The sequence below is a fragment of the Martes martes genome, assembly GCF_963455335.1.
Source record: "Martes martes genome assembly, chromosome: 12".
NCBI classification, from domain to species: domain Eukaryota; kingdom Metazoa; phylum Chordata; class Mammalia; order Carnivora; family Mustelidae; genus Martes; species Martes martes.
Genome location: NC_137900.1, coordinates 20,749,423 through 20,767,777, shown reverse-complemented (window position 1 = coordinate 20,767,777; position 18,355 = coordinate 20,749,423).

Sequence of the window (18,355 nt, the reverse complement as noted above, 5' to 3'; positions counted from 1 at the left end):
CTAAATTTCCCCAAGAAGCTGACCAACAGAATGTTCTAATAAGGACCACATTGCTACCTTGTAAGCATACTTTACTACTCCTATAGGGGGTGCACGTCTGTAGGACTGTCTTCCATCTACTACCCCATAGGCACAGAAGCACCTCACAAGGACTGCAGCATACATACGACAAGCCGAAGGTTCTTGATCTGACAAAGCTTTAAAATTTCCCCCTCACATTTTCTCCTCGGGTTCCAAGGAATCAATACCTGCAAATCACTTCCTCTAAACATTATCATTCAAATTATTGCCCTCTTTTAATTTGTTTAATTCATTCCCTGGTAGGAATTGTGGAGAAGAGGAATCTCCTGCTCCACTGACTTAGAGAAGAAAATAAAAGGAAGGAGAATCTGCTGATTGTAGGGAGTCATTTAAAAAACAAAACAAAACAAAAAACAAAACCCTCTAAATCAGTAATCTCCAAGTGAAGCCTTCATTCAACTAACCATTTGCCACTGCAGCATTTCCTGGCAACCCCTGACTACAGTCCCAATAAGGCCTTTCCACTGCAGTGCGAACCTACTGGTGCCCATTAAAACGCTAAACTGTGGTGAGCACGTAAACCCTGAAATGAGCAGTGTTCCAGAGATCTGATGTCTGGGCAGCACGGAGTAAATTCTGCATCTGTGGACTGGCTGAGCTGCCTTCGGGCCTTCGGTCACGCACACCCCTCCTAAACTGATCTTGACCATGTTAGCCTGTGGCCGTGAGAAAGTCACTTAACATCTCTCTCTCTTTGGACTTTATCTCTAATAACAACATAACATCTCCTAGGTCCTAAAATGTGATTCTTTCTTATATACATATTAACATTAAATGAAATGGAAACTCATCATATAGCCGAATATATTTTAAGTAGCATCTCTCCAGTATCCCAGGGCTAAAAACTGTCTTTAAGTCAATGGTGGGTTCTATCCTCAGCAGAACTTTGAAAGAAGAAAATATCATAATAATGATTTGAAAGTATTTGAAAGACAAATATGGATATGCAGAGTAGGGTAAGAATTTAGTGAACCTTCAAATAAGTAATCTTTAAATATTATTTACTTAGGCATTTATTTTGTGACATTAAGGGAATAATTGAGTTTTTTTGGGCTCCTGGGATACGCATCAGGGACTTCTGCAACTTAAACATGCCTGTGGTCAGAATACCCACCCAAAATATGTCAGTGCTGGCAAAGACCTTTGTTTCTTTCTTTTCCTCTTTAATTTACTGTTCTCTTTGCTGGAAGAGTATAGTAGCCAGGATCTTATGAGGGCCCCCCGATTTCCTGGTGTACATGCCCTGTATAATCGTCATGAATGTGTGCTTGTTAGCATGTTAAGGTATTGCTCCCAGATGGCAAAGGGATACTATGCTAGATGAGTCTGATCTAATCAGGTGAGTCCTTTAAAAGTAGAGCATTTTGTCTGGCTGGCCACAGAAGAGGAAGTCAAAGAGGTATGTTCAGGCTCACACAGAAGAAAGAAATATCCATACTATGAACTGTCTAACTGCAACCACATGGCAAGGAACTGCAGCTAGTGTCTAGGAGCTGAGAGTGGTCTCCAGCTGACAGCCCGCAAGAACATGGGTCTTCAATCCTAAACTTCAAGGAATTAAATTCTGCCAACACCAGTGATCTTGAAAGAGAACCCTGGGCTCTAGATGAGATGATAGCCCCAGATTCCACTGTGATTTTAGCCCAGTGAGACTCTGAGCAAAGAGCCTAGTCATGCCATGTCTAGACTTGTCACTTACAGACAGTACAAGATAACAAATTAGTATTGTTTTAAGCTGCTAAGTTTGTGAGCATTCGTTGCACAGCAATAAAAAATAAACGCAGGGGGACGCGAGTTTACATTTTTCCCAGTTATGCAAGTAGTCATGTGTAGGAAATTGAATGAGTTGGAACCTGTTTTAGCAGCCCTTATTTCTTGGAAAGGTTCTTATCTGGCCTGTCTCACCTTGACTCAAACATTTCACTAGTACTTCAAAGAATGCAAAGACCAACAACAGTTGGGCTAGGTAATTCCTACAGTTCTTTGTATGGAGGGGTTGTACTAAATAAAGCCTATGGTCCCTTTCAACCCAAATACAGAATGACAGTCATGTTTATGAGGTTTGTGTCATTAACAACAACATGACTTAACCCCAAGTGTACACAACACCAAATAAAGGATAGAGCGGGAACACGAGTATAAAGTAAGAGAGTTAATATTTCCTTGGTGCTTACCGTGTTGCTAGATAGTGTGATTTCTGTATGCATTAATTCTTTTAATCCTCACAGTAGTCTGCAGAATAGATGCTATTGTCTATTTACAGACAGAGAAACAAATGCTTGAATGATTTATAAAAACTGCTCAGCAACTCCCAGCCACTAAATGGTGGAACAAGAGTTCAAATCTGGGACTGATTCCAAAGTAAAGATATTTTCACTGCATCTATGATAATTTATAAAATGTACAGAATAGATTTAAAATGAAGAATTTTGAAAAAGCTGTTTCCTGGGGTGCCTGGATGGCTCAGCTGGTTAAGCAGCGACCCTTCATTTCAGCTCAGGTCATGATCTCAGGGTCGTGAGATTAAGCCCCATCGGGGCTCCGTGCTGGACACGGAGACTGGTTAAGATTCCCCTTCACTCTCTCTGCCCCTCCCACTGCCCTTTCCCCGTCTCAAAAAAAAAAAGAAAAGAAAAGAAAAGAAAAAGCTGTTTCCTATTTCTCAGGGAACACTGTCCCAGTCCCACTTTAGTATGTCATGATTTATAAATGTATGCAGTGAATGAGATAAAACAACATGCAAATTCCAGAAATAATTTTAAATGTTTTTTTTTCACAGTTCAATTAATTCCTAAATATTTTTTACTTTTTTATTTCTCAGTTCCCACAAGTATGCACATTAGCAAAATCTCTAGGTACATGTAAAACCATTCATTATTATTAATACATTTAAAAATATTCTAATGTTTGAAATAGCATCTTTTTTAGGAAAAAGTAAAGATTTCCTCTTATTTTTTTCATGGAATTAGTAAGATATTGGTGTTTTTATCAATAAATTCACCTTCTGGGTTCTTTTTCTCCTTTTTTACTGTAAGATTAAGAAACAGGGCCTAGAGAATAACTCTCGACACTGAATACAGCACTTAAAAAATAAGGAAGTCAATGCATTCTGAATCTAGATACTGATAAAAGGTAAGAAGTAATAATTCAAATAAATGTCTATTTTTTTCTGGACTTGAACTTGATGTAGTACAATGATAATTTCAGGCACACCATAATTTAAGGTTTAAAGGAAGCAATAGTTTTACAGATGTACATTTATCCTCTGAACTTATAAACATTTAAACAATATGCATCAGAGTGACAGAAAACAGGTGTGCTGGCACAAAAAATGCAGCTGTAATGTAGCATATTGTCAAGTATTAAATTCATTTGCAGACCCTTGAAATTTCTTTTAGTATAAGTTAAGTAAACATTAAAGTTACAAAATAACTGTCATTTTTCAAAAAGGGAAATGTAAATTATTCCGCATGTGATTTTTTTTTAAGGATCTACATCAGCACCACTATCTGAAAACTATGGTGTTTATGCTTAAATTGAATATTTGTTCCATTCCTTTGAGACATTATTGGCTGGCAGCCTCTGCTTTGGAGAATGGATAAATTGGTTTTAGCTCCACTTTGGTGGTTAGATCTGAAACCTAGGCCAGATAGTTATACTGATGTCTTTAATTATGTGGTTTTAAAAATTCTGTTTGTGTCCTCTGAGGAATTAACGTAATTATCATTTAAAGTTGCTTTCTTTCCTTTTTTTTCCTCTTCTTTTTATTGTTGCTGTTGCTAGGGACACTTAAATCTATGTATGCAAGGAGAGGCTTTCAGAATGCTTAGCTTGGCTTTTGTTTGAAAATGTATCCTTGAACCTCTTTGCCCCCAGACCGAGTTTGACAGGGGCCATTTAGGTTGGCAAAAGAACCAATCTCGGGTATAGGAGTGAAGTAGAGTTTGAATCTGAGTTCGTCTACCTAGAGGCTGAGACACTGGAGACAAATAGCTGGGCCTGCTGTGCTCAGCTTTCTCATTTGCGAACTGGACATAGTAATGCCTTCCTGACAGGGCTGAAATAAAGTTTAAATGATCTGTACGAGACCGTTTCTCTTACGCAGGAAATGGCGCGTGAATTTAGTTTTCTTTCTGTGTTGGCGGGGAGGGGCATACAGGCATTATTTCGCATTTCATTTTCTACTGGATGCCTGTGAATATGTATTTGTATGCCCACCTCATTATTATTGTTCAACACTCTAAAGAAGATTAGCACATCATTTATTTCTCACATGAACCGACCACAAACTATGAACTTCTGTTCTAGGAATACTCTACATCTGAACCCCTTAGGGAGCAATGATGTAGCTATTTTGCAATTGCTGAGAAAGGAGGAGGACACTGCCCTCACTGCTGCCACCACAGGACATGGGTTTCTGCTTTTTAAGTTCTGTCCTGGAATATTAAAAAGCCAGTCTTTCCAACAGACACATGAAAAAGTACTCCACATCACTCGGCATCAGGGAAATACAAATCAAAACCACAGTGAGATACCACCTCACACCAGTCAGAATGGCTAAAATTAACAAGTCAGGAAACGACAGATGCTGGCGAGGATGGGCAGAAAAGGGAACCCTCCTACACTGTTGGTGGAAATGCAAGCTGGTGCAGCCACTCTGGAAAACAGCATTGAGGTTCCCCCGAAAGTTGAAAATAGAGCTACCCCACCACCGAGCAATCGCACTACTGGGTATTTACCCTAAAGATACAAATGTAGTGATCCAAAGGGGCACATGCACCCGAATGTTTATAGCAGCAATGTTCACAATAGCCAAACTATGGAAAGAACCTAAATGTCCATTAACAGATGAACAGATAAAGAAGATGTGGTATATATATATAATGGAATACTATGCAGCCATCAAAAGAAATGAAATCTTGCCATTTGCAATGAAGTGGGTGGAACTAGAGGGTATTCTGCTGAGCGAAATAAGTCAATCAGAGAAAGACAATTATCATATGATCTCCCTGATATGAGGAATTTGAGAGGTAAAGCGGGGGGTTGGGGGGATAGGGATGGAAAAAATGAAACAAGATGGGATGGGGAGGGAGACAAACCATAAGAGACTCTTAATCTCACAAAACAAACTGAGGGTTGCTGGGGGAAGGGGGTAGGGAGAGGGTGGTTAGGTTATGGACACTGGGGAGGTATGTGCTATGGTGAGTGCTATGAAGTGTGTACACCTGATGATTCACAGACCTGTACCCCTGGGGCTAATAATACATTATATGTTAATAAAAATTTAAAAATTAGAAATAAAATTAAAGAAATGAAAATACCAAACTAAAAAAAAAAAAAAAAACAGCCAGCCTTTCATGAACTAGCCTACAAAATTAAGTACGGTTTATAATATCATTGCCATGGAAAAGCATTCTAAGTTTCCATTTAGTGACATAGGACAAACTTTTGTACAAAAGCACTCATATGTAAGGCCCTTAATTTTGCATAATGAGTACATATATTTTTGCAAACTTAATATCTATCCAGCAGTGAACTGATGCTCTTAAAAAAAAAATGGATAGGAAAGGCCTGGGAATTATGAAAGGGAAATCAGAGCTACATAACACAGTGTAAGATTTTTGTTTCTCAGGGAAAAAAAAAGATTAAGTTCTTCTGTTGCCAAAGCCATGCTTTTTTGTTTGTTTTCTTAAATATGTGCCATATTTCATAGTTCAATGTTTTTATAGATTTTTTAAATGTGTCTATAGATTAGAAGCCTTTTGCCATTTAAATAAAACATGGACGCTGGCTCTTAACATTATGGAAATTATTTACAGTAGTATGTTCGCTGTGACAGATTTTTTTAAATCACTTTGTTTTCATTTCTTCTCTGTTTTATAAATGTTTTAAATCTCTAACACTAGATATGAATTAACTGAGAGTCGCTATTAAAAAAGTAGAAGCACTGCTTAAAGGCCTCTTTACTGCATATTAATTAAATAGAGTAATGAGCAGGAGGGGCAAAAGGAGAGAATGGAGAAATCGAGTTATTTCACAGCCCTATACTTGAACGACATAATGCTGAATTCAGGCAAGGAGCATGGCGTCGTGGGAAGCAACCTGGATTGGGCATTCCACCAGCAGCCTGGGCATCGCTGCAGCTGTTTCTCAGTGTCTCCATTTATGCTTGGAGACATGAGTTGGGCAACTCTGGCAGTCTTTCACCTCTATAAACCGTATGAGCAGGCAAACCATCTAAAATTCTATAAAACTGAGACCTTTGGTGTCTCTTCAGCCACTTTGGAATGAGTTGCCTGCATCATCATGACAGGGAGACATGTTACACTGGACAATTTGGCATATGGTATCATTTGTTATTATTTAGAATAGGCATTTGCTTTTGAGCTTAGGTCCCTGGGAAACAAAAGTGGTTTAACTGTAATCTCATTAAGAAGAGAGAGAAATGAGTAAAGGGGATAGTTGGTTTTTTTTTGTTGTTGGGGTTTTTGTTGTTGTTGTTGTTTTTTACTAAAATAGAAATTAGGCTTAGATCCAAAATTTTTAAAAAGCTCTCTCCATTTTTAGGTATATATTTTGCTAAAAGATGATTAGAAGACTTCACACTTAAGAAGTTTAAAGTGAAAAAGGCAAGCTTTGTGGATTGCATCATTAGCTGATTAAAGAAAATGTTAACTAAAACATCACCATCAAGCATATGGACTGATCTAATTAGTTGATTACTAATTCAGATTTAGTGCTGAGTACCTTTACTTTGAACATCAATCTCAGCTTAATAGGAAGCTCTTCCTGCTTCCCTGTCATCATAGAAAACAAGGCTTGGCAATTGGGCAATTAAAGAAATGAACGAATGAATATTAGATTAAAGCCTTTCCTGACATCCATTTCAGAGTGCCAAAAAATGTTGTTCACAGCAAATTCATTACAGAATAGGAAGCCACTTCTCCTCTCCAAACAAAATGGCACCTTTCAACCATATCAAAATCTCCTACCATCCAAATCTATATTGTCTTTTTATATTTATTTATTTATTTATTTATTTATTTATTTAAGGTAAGTGCCTGACCTTGTGCTCTATTCTGTGGATCTACAGACAAATAAGATACAGCATCTGTCTTTAGGTATCACAGTGTAGTATATAACAAAGTCACATTAACAGTCTCCCGTGATTACTGATGGAAGGAGAGAGTGGACACTGGGCATTACAGTGGAGAAGAGAAGAAACATGTATCACCTGGTCTGCATTGGGTGGTACAGCATTAGTGAAGACAGGTCCATATTAAAACGACGGGAAATGAAGAACTTCTTTCTGCCTTTCTGATTCCCTTTCTCTGGTCTTTTAAAAGCTGATGTCATTACTTGGCTCCATTTCTAATCTCTCTCCCACTTCATCAAGGATGCTTTCTCTCCCTCCTAAACCCTCCCATCCCTCTTCCTCTAGAGGCCAATAATCTTATCCTTGCAGTGACAATGGCCTGGAGGTCTACCAACTAATAATCTCATTAATTCTCATGATATCTTTTCACAAAAAATAATATATAAATGGCAATTATTTCTTCAATTTTACATATGTAAAACTTGAGCCACCGAAGAATGAAACAAATTTGCCCAGGGTTACACAGAAAATGGAGGAGCCAAGATGGGAATGGATGAAACACTCCATATCATACACAGTCACCTTGGGCTTCATTAATAGGCTTATTATTGTCACAGTAAATGTCAAATTCCATCTAGAAATATTATAACCATCTACAAGTTCCAGAATAATGCAGTATAAATTTAAAAATTAGCATTCTAAAGATTTGTACAAAAATATTTTATGTACTTAGTTTTTGTTACTCCACTATTATTCAGTGAAGTTGTAATACTGTGCAACAAAAATGCAATTCTTGGGTTGAGCCTGTGAGAGAGTGTGTGCGCGCATGCACACATGCACATGTAATGTTTAGTCTGATTATAATGGCAGTCTGAATGCTTGACTGGTCTATAGAGATTGGTAGTAATTAGCATGACAGACAAAAGGAGCAAATGTAGTCCATTTATGCCTCGAGCTGAACTAATTTTAGTGTTAAGCATGAATCTAATATCCATAAATAAGGAATCGTTCTTAGCAAATATTGAAGTCAGAATCATATTTATAGTTTTGCAGCAAAAGTAAGAATTACCTAGCTTCAATAAGACCATGAGTTTTGCTGTTAAAGATAATGTTATAAATATATTGACTGAAGAAAACTCTGCTAGGAAAGTTAGTGTCTAACAATCCACAGACAAAGTTTGAGTTTATCCTTTCTAATAAGTGTCAATGGTTTTTTTGGTAAAACATGTATTGAATCAAGGAACAATATAAATTTCAAAGTAGAGTTGAAAATAGGATCTTTATACAATATACATATATGTTTATAAACTGTATCTCTTTCTCTCCAAGCAGTAAATCAATTTGTTTACCAGTGCCTCAGTCCAAAGAAAATTGAACTGATTCAAGTTTCGATGGCATCAGGTGAACTGGAGGTTTGAGAATTTATGATCTCTCTGCCATTGTCAGAGAGACAATAGAAGAAAAATTTTGGAAGAGAAATTTTGTCATGTGACTTCTGGATTAGCAGAGAAATGTAGATACTCCAGCAAAATTGACTCTATCCCAATACATCTCAGTCCTATGTCCTTTCAAAAACTTCATCACTGGGGCCTAACACATGTGAAGGGGTAACTGAAAGGACATGTGGCTGAAAGAGTCCCACATCTGTGTTACCATTTGGATTGACTACTTATTATACATGACAGTATAAGTAATTTAACCTCTCAAGGCTTAGTCATTCCAACTGTAAAGAAAATATAGACCTAACCAAGTCATGAGGTTATTTTAAGTACCTTATTGATGACTATTAAAACAGGTCAGTAATACTCTGGACAAAAATACAGTGTTAAAGGGGCGCCTGGGTAATTCAGTTGGTTAAATCTCTGCCTTAGGCTCAGGTCATGATCCCAGGGTCCTGGGATGGAGCCCCAAATCTGGCTCCCCACTCAGTGGGAAGCCTGCCTTTCCCTCTCCCTCTCCCTCTGCCTGCCGTTCCCCTATTGTGCTCTCTCCCTGTCTCTCTCTATCAAATAAATAAATAAAATATTTTTAAAAAAATACAGTGTTAAAATATAGTGTTAATGAACATGTGCTAATAAAAACTAATTCAAACTAAAAGACAATTTCAGCAATATTACAGGATACAAGATCATACACAGTATCAACTGCACTGCAATGTAGTAGCAATGAATAATACAAAAATGAAATTAAGAAAAAATTCCACTTTTAAAAGCATAAAAAAGATAAAATATTTAAGAATAAATTTAATTAAAAGTGCAAGATTGTTACACTAAAAACTACAAAACATTATTGAAAGAAATTAAGGAGTACCTAAGGGAAAAAAAGGTATTCTATGTTCATAGATTGAAGGCTTAAGATTGTTAAAATGGCAATATTCCCCCAGTTGATCTTCAGATTCAAAGTAATCTGTATCAAATTTCAAGCTGGCTTTTTCTTTTAAAAAAAGAAAATTGATATAGTGATCTTAAAATTCATATGAAAATACAAGGGATTCAGAATAACCAGAACAGTCTTTAAAAAGAAAAAGGAAGTTAAAAGACTCACACTTCCCAACTTCAATACTTATTACAAAACTACAGTGATCAAAACAATGTGGTACTAACATAAGGTACTAACATAATAGATTTGAGACCTCAAAAATAAACTCCTACATTTATTAATTAATTTTTGCCAAGGGTGACAAGGCAAATTTTCTTTTTTTTTTTTTTTAAAGATTTTATTTATTTAATTGACAGACAGAGATTACAAGTAGGCAGAAAGGCAGACAGGGAGAGAGGAGGGAGCAGGCTCCCTGCTGAGCAGAGAGCCCAATGTGAGGCTCGATCCCAGGACCCTGAGACCATGACCTGAGCCAAAGGCAGAGAGGCTTTAATCCACTGAGCCACCCAGGAGCCCCAAGGCAAATTTTCAACAGAGAAAGAGAAGTCTTTTCTATAAATGGTGCTGGACCACTTAATATCCAGATATAAAAGAATAACGTTGAACCTCAAACTATATACAAAGTTAAATCAAAATGAATCAAAGACCTAAATGTAAAAGCCAAAATTACAAAAAAATCTTAATAGAAAACCTAGGCATAAATCTTCATTAACTTGGGTAAGCAAAGGTTGCTTAGACACAAAAAGCACAAGCCTGAAGTTAAGATAAAATATAAAATTAGTTGAAATTCATCAAAATTAAAAACTTTTGTGCTTCAAAGTTTACCCTCAGGAAAGTAAAAAGACAACCTATAGGCAGGGAGAAAATATTTTCAAATTATCTATCTGGTAGAAGGTAAATACATAAGGAACTATTAGAACATAGGGGCGCCTGGGTGGCTCAGTTGGTTAAGTGTCAGACTCTTGATTTTGGCTGAGGTCATGATCTCATGCACACCCACACATGTACGTACACATATTTTTCTCTATCTCTAGGGGAAAAAAAAAGAAAAAAAAAAGAACTTAAACATAAAAAAAACCCCAAAACCCAAAAAAACAAAACCAATTTAAGAATGGTCATAAGAGGGGCCCTGAGCGGCAGAGTTGGTTAAGCACCAACTCTTGGTTTTGGCTCAGGCTATGTTCTCAGTGTCGTGCGATTTGAGGGTGAGCTCCCCATCAGGATCCACACTCTGCATGGAGTCTGCTTAGGACTTTCTCTCCCTCTCCCTCTGTCCCTCTCCCACCGCCACCTCTCTCTCTTCCTCTCAAATAAATAAATAAATCTTTAAAAGAAAAAAAAAATGGTCAAGATTTCAATGTTTCTACAAAGAAAATATACAAATGATCAATAAGCACATGAAAAAATGCTCAGCATCATTAGGTTAATGCAATTAAAACCATAATAAGATACCACTTCACACTCATTATGTGGCCAATTTTAAAAAAGATAAATAAAAGGACAATAAGAAATATTGATGAGTATATGAATACACTGGAACTACCATAATCTTTGGAAAACAACTGGGCAGTTCTTTAACAGTTAAACACAGAGTTACTGTAATATTCAGCAATTTCACTCTTATGTATATACCCCCGTAAATTATAAACCATGTTTACCAAATAATTATACATAAATGTTCATTGCAGCATTATCCATAGTAGCTAAAAAGAGTGGGGGAAAAAGAAGTAACAAACCCAACTAATGAACAGAGAAACAAATGCGATATGCCTTCATAATGGAATATTATTCAGTCATAAAAAAGAATAAAATACAGACACATGCTACAACACAGATAAATCTTGGAAACAGTATGCTTACTAAATGAAAGAAGCCAGCAACAATAGGGCACATAGTATATGATTCTATTTATATGAAATGTCCAGAATTGCTAAACTCATTGAGATAGACAGTAGATTAGTAATTGCTAAGGAATGATGGGAAGGGGGAATAGGGAGAGAATGCTAATGGGTATGTTTATTTTTAGGGTGACTGAATGTTCCAGAATTAGATAGTGGTGATGGTTTTAAACCTTTGTGAATACCCTAAAAAAATCATCGAATCTTACACTTTAAAAGGATGAAGTTTATGGTATGTGAGTTATTTATCAATAAGACAATAATAATGAATAGGCAGCCCAGTATCACACTCAAGGCAAAACAGATCCCAACAATTTTCTACCATACCTGACATTCTCATTATTAACTGGAGTTGAAGACAAATGTTTACATTAAGCATCACTTGGAAGGGGTCATTTTTTAAACAAATGATTAGTTTTCTGAGATGGATAAAAGTTTTTGTGACTGGAGAAGACTAAAGATCCAGAGCTTGAGGCAATGTCCATTACTGGGGCACAAAAGTGAAAAGTTCTGGGGCACCTATTATGGAAAGTCTGAAAAAGTTGTCCTCTTTTGACAGAGGAAGAGAGATTAATTAAAGAATAAAGGATTCAGAAAAAATGTATTTAAAAAGAATGAAAGAGTACACTAGAAAGTAGTCTTCGCCATCACCAAAATTTTTTCAGACTTAACGCTCCTCAGGAACATATGCCTCCCAAAGTCATTCCCTATGTTTTAAGAAGCAATGTTTAAAAAAAGAGTTCTTTTCTTCTTATGTTCTCTTTTGCATATTACAAACATCACACATTTTGACTCTGCACGTTTATGTCCTCTAACCTTGTCTCAAGTTCTGTAAACAGATCCTTAACCTCAGGTGTATTAAGACTGTGGAATAATTACACAAGTATAAAAGCTAAGGTAAAGGAAATTTATCATAATGTCCAGTTCATAAAAAATTGTTTGCTCTATACCTATGAGGCTCAGGCCATGCTTATCAGGGGAAACTTGAAGGAAAAATTTCCCTGGGCTGTTCATTCATCATGAATTACACAAAATCATATCATACTCCTGTGACTAATATGCAGTAGTAATATTATTTTAGAGTTACACTCTTATAGAGAAACGTCCAGTTAGAGAAATAAACTTTTAAGTCAAGTCTACATGAACATAAGGAGTGTGAAAAATTGTGTTGAATCCATGGGCTATCTTAATTAACATTCTGTATGTAGTAATAACAGGTCACTGCCCTTGGCACAGTCACAAAAATGTAACCCAGCAAGGAGAATGACTATTTGTTTTGTTCTGGTTTGGTTTTCTCCAATAAGACAATGTTATGATTATACAGTCACAGCCTGACAGACCAATTCAGTAGAACATTTAGTTAAGTTATCCCAAAGAAGGATGCCAAATATATAGAGGAGGGAGTATTTTACTTGGATTCAAACAAACTTAGTCCCAGGGTTTACCATTAAAATTTAATTGGTACTATGTGTGAGAAAGGCCCAAACACATAGAAAGTTTCCTCTTTCCTTCCTCCCTTCTTCCTTCTTCCTTCTCCCCTCCCCCACTCCCTTTGTATTTTTTCTATTCAATTACTGTCTAAACCACCCTTGTCATAAGAATACTTTGTTGAAAGCGTTAATGCCATTATCTGTCTCCTAAAGGAGGCATGGACTACAGGCTAAAGAGTCAGTATTTTTTCAGGGCAGCTTCAAAGGTCTAGAATAGAACCGTGTTTTTGTTTGTTTCTTTTTTGTTTTTTAAGAACAGAGCCATCTAACAGAACTTTTTGTAATGACAGAAATGTTCTAAATATGCACTTTCCATGAATTCCACTACCAAGCATCTGAAGTAAGACTAGTGCAATTTACGGCTCAAATTTTTAATGTAATTTAATTTACATATGGCTAGTGGCTGCCATATTGAACAGCGCCAGTTTGGAATTTTCTTTTAACCTTAATACTTAAATATCTATGAATGCATATATATTTACATTAAAAATATTTATATAAAATAATCATATATGTTATATAAAAATATTTGATATGTTACATATTTAACATATATAAATATATAATATGCATTATCAACTCTCAGGACTTCTAGATGTGATATGGAAAGAGCAGAGGTGTAATTATTTAGAATATAAAGGTGAATCCATGCAGGAGGTAGCAGATGTAAATTGTTAGGGATAAAATACATTGCATAAATTCGGTCTAGCCTTTGGATTCTCTTTTAGTTTGGTGGTTTAAAAATCTCCAATTTCAGGCAAGTTCAGATTACATGAGTTGCAGGTGGTCTTCATATTCTTGGTCTGCTGAGGCTAAAAGTTGAACACAATTATGGGGATAACCTCGGATAGGTTGAATGATGCCAGGAAACATGGCAGAATACATGCAGAATTCCAAATTCAGGAGGACCCAACAGGGCAAGTCCTGGATTAGGCAAACTGGTTTTCTCACTTCAGTCTGGCCAAATCTAAATCCTCTGGAGCCTAAATTGGAACTAAAACACTCAGAACAACTCCAGGACATTTGCAGATACAAAGACTGAGGAAGTACAGGCTGAGTGAACAGAGACCCTACTGCTTGCTAACTATCTGGAAGTATACTATTTATTTATTTATTTATTTATTTATTTTTGGTAATGTATGCTGCAAAACAAAGGTGAGGACAAATTTAGAGAGATTCTCTAGTAACAGTGAAAACCTGCAGGTGAATATCTAATCTCTGCAGCAGGCTAAAGATTTTAATTATATAGCTCCCTAAATCCTTAGACCACATCTGCCATGGATTTGGAGAGATTTCAGCTCAGCTTTGTCTTCCCCTCCCTCCCTGCTTTCCTTTAATCAAACTACTGTGTTTCAAAATAGAACATATCATTTTATTAGTGACTGTTTTCTACTGTTTTGTAATACTCCTCCAAATATTTGAAGCTACATTGAGAAAATTTTCTCTCAATCCTTGCAATTAATATGATTTTTTCTTCTAAATCCACATAGCATTCCAAATAGCAATTGGTTTAATAAATAGAATTTGGCAACCAAGAGCACTGTGAAGACATGACCAATCTATCTCACCCAAAAGCACTGTTCAGATGTATTGAGAAAATCTAAAACTATTGGCTGTTAAATTATCCTCTAGAATTTTTCTTAAAAATCAATACTGTAAATTATTTTACTCAATGTGCAGTCTTTATAACCAAGACTTCATCAATCTAAAAGCTTTAGGAAAATAAAAAATAAAGAAACATTTTCTGATGACCCTCAACTCTATGGTCAAATAATCTTCGACAAAACAGGAAAAAATATCCAGTGGAAAAAAGACAGTCTCTTCAATAAATGGTGCTGGGAAAACTGGACAGCCTTATGTAGAAGAATGAAACTCGACCATTCTCTTACACCGTACACAAAGATAAACTCGAAATGGATAAAAGACCTCAACGTGAGACAGGAATCCATCAGAATCCTCGAGGAGAACATAGGCAGTAACCTCTTTGATATCAGCCACAGCAACTTCTTTCAAGATATGTCTCCAAAGGCGAAGGAAACAAAAGCGAAAATGAACTTTTGGGACTTCATCAAGATCAAAAGCTTCTGATGACTTTTATGTCATGCCAAAGACTTTAAGACTTGTGGCAGATTTAATCCTCTCAACAAACTGTTAGGTAGATATTATTAACCCATTTCATAAATTAAAAAAGGCTCAAAATAGTTTTAAAATGTGCTCTATATCAAGCAGCAGCCACTCAGTCCCAGAGTTAGGATAAGGACACAAGTAAAGCTCTAGAGTTTATAATAATTTCAACCAGAAGAGAGCATATTCAGTTGCTGATGAATTTATCTAGCACATGTGTTTCCAAAGCTACTTGATTGTGTTGATTTCTGGACTTTCTTTTTTAAGGATGAATATATTATTATTTATTGCTATGCAACAAATTACTATCATAATATAGTGGTTTTAAACAACAACCACCATTTATAATCTCTCACAGTTCTGTGGGTAAGGATTCCATAGTGACCTAGTTGGTGGTTGTGTCTCAAGGTCTAGTATGAGGCTGCAGTTAGATATTGAGTAGGGCTGCAATTGTCAGAGCACTTGACTGGGGCTAGGGGGTCCATTTCCAATGGGGATCTCTCAAATGCAGCTTGGAAAACTGGTGCTAGTTATTAGATGGGAACCACACACAGTTCCTCTCTATATGGGCCTCTCCACAGGGCTACCTGAATATTTTCATGGCATGGTAGCTAGCTGACTTTCCCCAGAAAAAGTGAGAGACCAAGGAAGAAACTGTAATGCCATTTAGCTTCCAAAATCATGTATCATGATTTCCACTTTATTCTACTGGCACCCAGAGCAAACCCTGATTCAGAGAGAGCAAGAATTCCAGGGGAGGTGGATCATTAAGTGCCATATTGGTGACTAGTTACTGCAGTTCTTTTATGTGAATTTTTTAATGGCAATCCTTCTAAAATGTGTTATTCATGTTCTTGCAATAGAAAATGGTATACTTAAAAAAAAAAACCCTTTCTTTTTTATGAGGTCAAGAAGACATCATGAATATCAATGTAGTATTATGTTGTAGAACAATGAAAATTTCAGAGATAATTGAGGTATGAAGGGACAAGTGGTTCTTCATGGAACAGTCAAAAGAGACAGTTCTTTAACTGACATTCCTTTGTTACATGACCTTACTATCAGAAGGGTTTTTAAGTGTGCCCTTTCACTAAATGCCCCCAAACTATATTTCTGTTTTTTATTAATAAAAATGTTCTCCTCTTTTCCCCAATGGCAATTTCTGTACTTCACTGTCACTTCATATGGCTATCAGTGGTTCCATATCTTGCCACTTCATTTTTTTCTATTTCTATGTTTGCACTGTCAGCAATTACTTCTCTATAGTTTCTATGTTCACTTCTTTCTTTTTTCCTGTCATTTAAACCATTTCTTAGTCTTGGAAAGTCCGGGAATTAAAACATCAAACTCTAGTTCATGATAATATCTTCTTAACTGTCCAGTTACATGATCACCTTTGTCATCTTTCAGTTGTCTGTTTTGTTCATGAGCGTAAAACAATACAAGTTGGGGTTATATTATATAACCATCATGTTGAAGAAGCATAACCTTCAAAGTTCAATAAGTAAACAGCTTAATTCTCCACCTCCATCCCACTGGCACTGCCTATTCAAATCTACTTTGTGGATCCAATTTGTTACCATCTTTAGATGAGTCCTGGGCATAATTTGTCTGGTCACTCTTATAGTGACCAGATAATGATAGTAATAATAATAATATCCTCTAGTAATTTTGAGTCACCAACTGTAATGTCCATTCCACAATAACAAATCAACTTTGAGCTTTACTCAAAGTAAAAGCTTCCCATCTCCCTCAATTCAACATGGTTCTAGGTGGGAATTTACAATGGGACAGTAGGATAAAATGATTCACTCTTCTCTGTTTCCCTAGCCTATATTTCTCTCTTCCTCCCCAGCTTGCCAATAGAAGTTTCTTATTCTTTGGGTCAAGGAAAGAGAAGTAGGGGCAGTAAGTGGCAGAAAAAAATGTCTTCTTGAATTTTACTCTTTTGAGCTGGTGCCAAGATTCTCTTAGCCCGGCACTGTTTAAAGTTGATTCTGACTCTCCCGGTACTTCGGTGGGTTCTTCGGTGGGTCCCTCACTGTTAAGGTACACAGAAGAACAGCACACCTCCCCAAGATATCCATGTCCTAATCCCCAAAACCTGTGAATACATTACTCTACACGGTAAAAAGGACTTTCGAAATGTGATTAAGAATCTTGAAATAGGGAGCTAATTCTGGGTTATCCATATGAGTTCATTGTCCTCATAAGGGTTCTTATAAGAGGAGGAGACAGGAGGGTCCAAGACACAGAAGGCAATATACCAATGGAAGAAAAAGGGCAGAAAGAGATTTGACTTTGGAAATTCAGGAAGGAGCCACAGCTTCACTAGGGTGGCCTCTAGGAGCTAAAAAAGGCAAAGAAACAGATTACCCGACCATACCTTGATTTTAGACTTTTGACTTGTATAACTGCAAGAGAATAATTTTGTGTTATTTTAAGATAAGAAATCTGTGGTAATTTGTTATAGCAACAATAAAAAACTACTACAATTGAATATCACTGAACTTCAGTTGCTCTAATGCAGATGAATGAATCTTCTCCAGAAGATTGTTTGAAGACTCCTGCCTCAGCTCTGAGCAGCCATTAATATGCTATCAGGTTATGTCTGCCACTCACCTCTGTAGGTGGCCCACTTGCACAAGATTTAGTATAATCCCAAGGTGCCTCCCTCGCATAATAACCCCCTGAAACACACCTTTGGCCAGTAGAAAGAAGTGCAATGACTTCTTAACTGTAATTTTCCGCTTTGTTTGTACAGCCTGTTTCAGCCACCCTCTTGCCCTTCACCTTTTTCCAGTGTGAGTCCCCCATGCTCCATGGTACTGGTATCAGAACATCTCTACCAGATCTAAAATACTAATAAAGAAATTCTCTCCCCTTCCCCACTGACAACTTTCATCAAAGAAAATTCTCTCCTCAAGTTGTAACTTCTCTTTCAGTCTCTTCAGCTTAAAAGAAAAAAAAAGTTACAAAATCTGTTTTTATTGTATGTAACCTAGCCCCTTATTTTGGAATATTAAATTTCTTGGCAACTATGTTGTTGGTTATATATCTGAAACTGAGATGTAAAGAGTCCCATTTTAATATCCTGTTATGATGATTACATCATCAATATGGATCAGCCAATAAGAAAACCAATACACAGACAAAACTCCCTCAAATTAAAAGGCAGTCCTTGATCTCTAACTCTATCCGGAGATAGTCTTCCTTAATACATAATTCTAAAACAGTCAACAATCTAATTTCCCAAAATACATTATATTGAAGACAGCCAGCTGCAT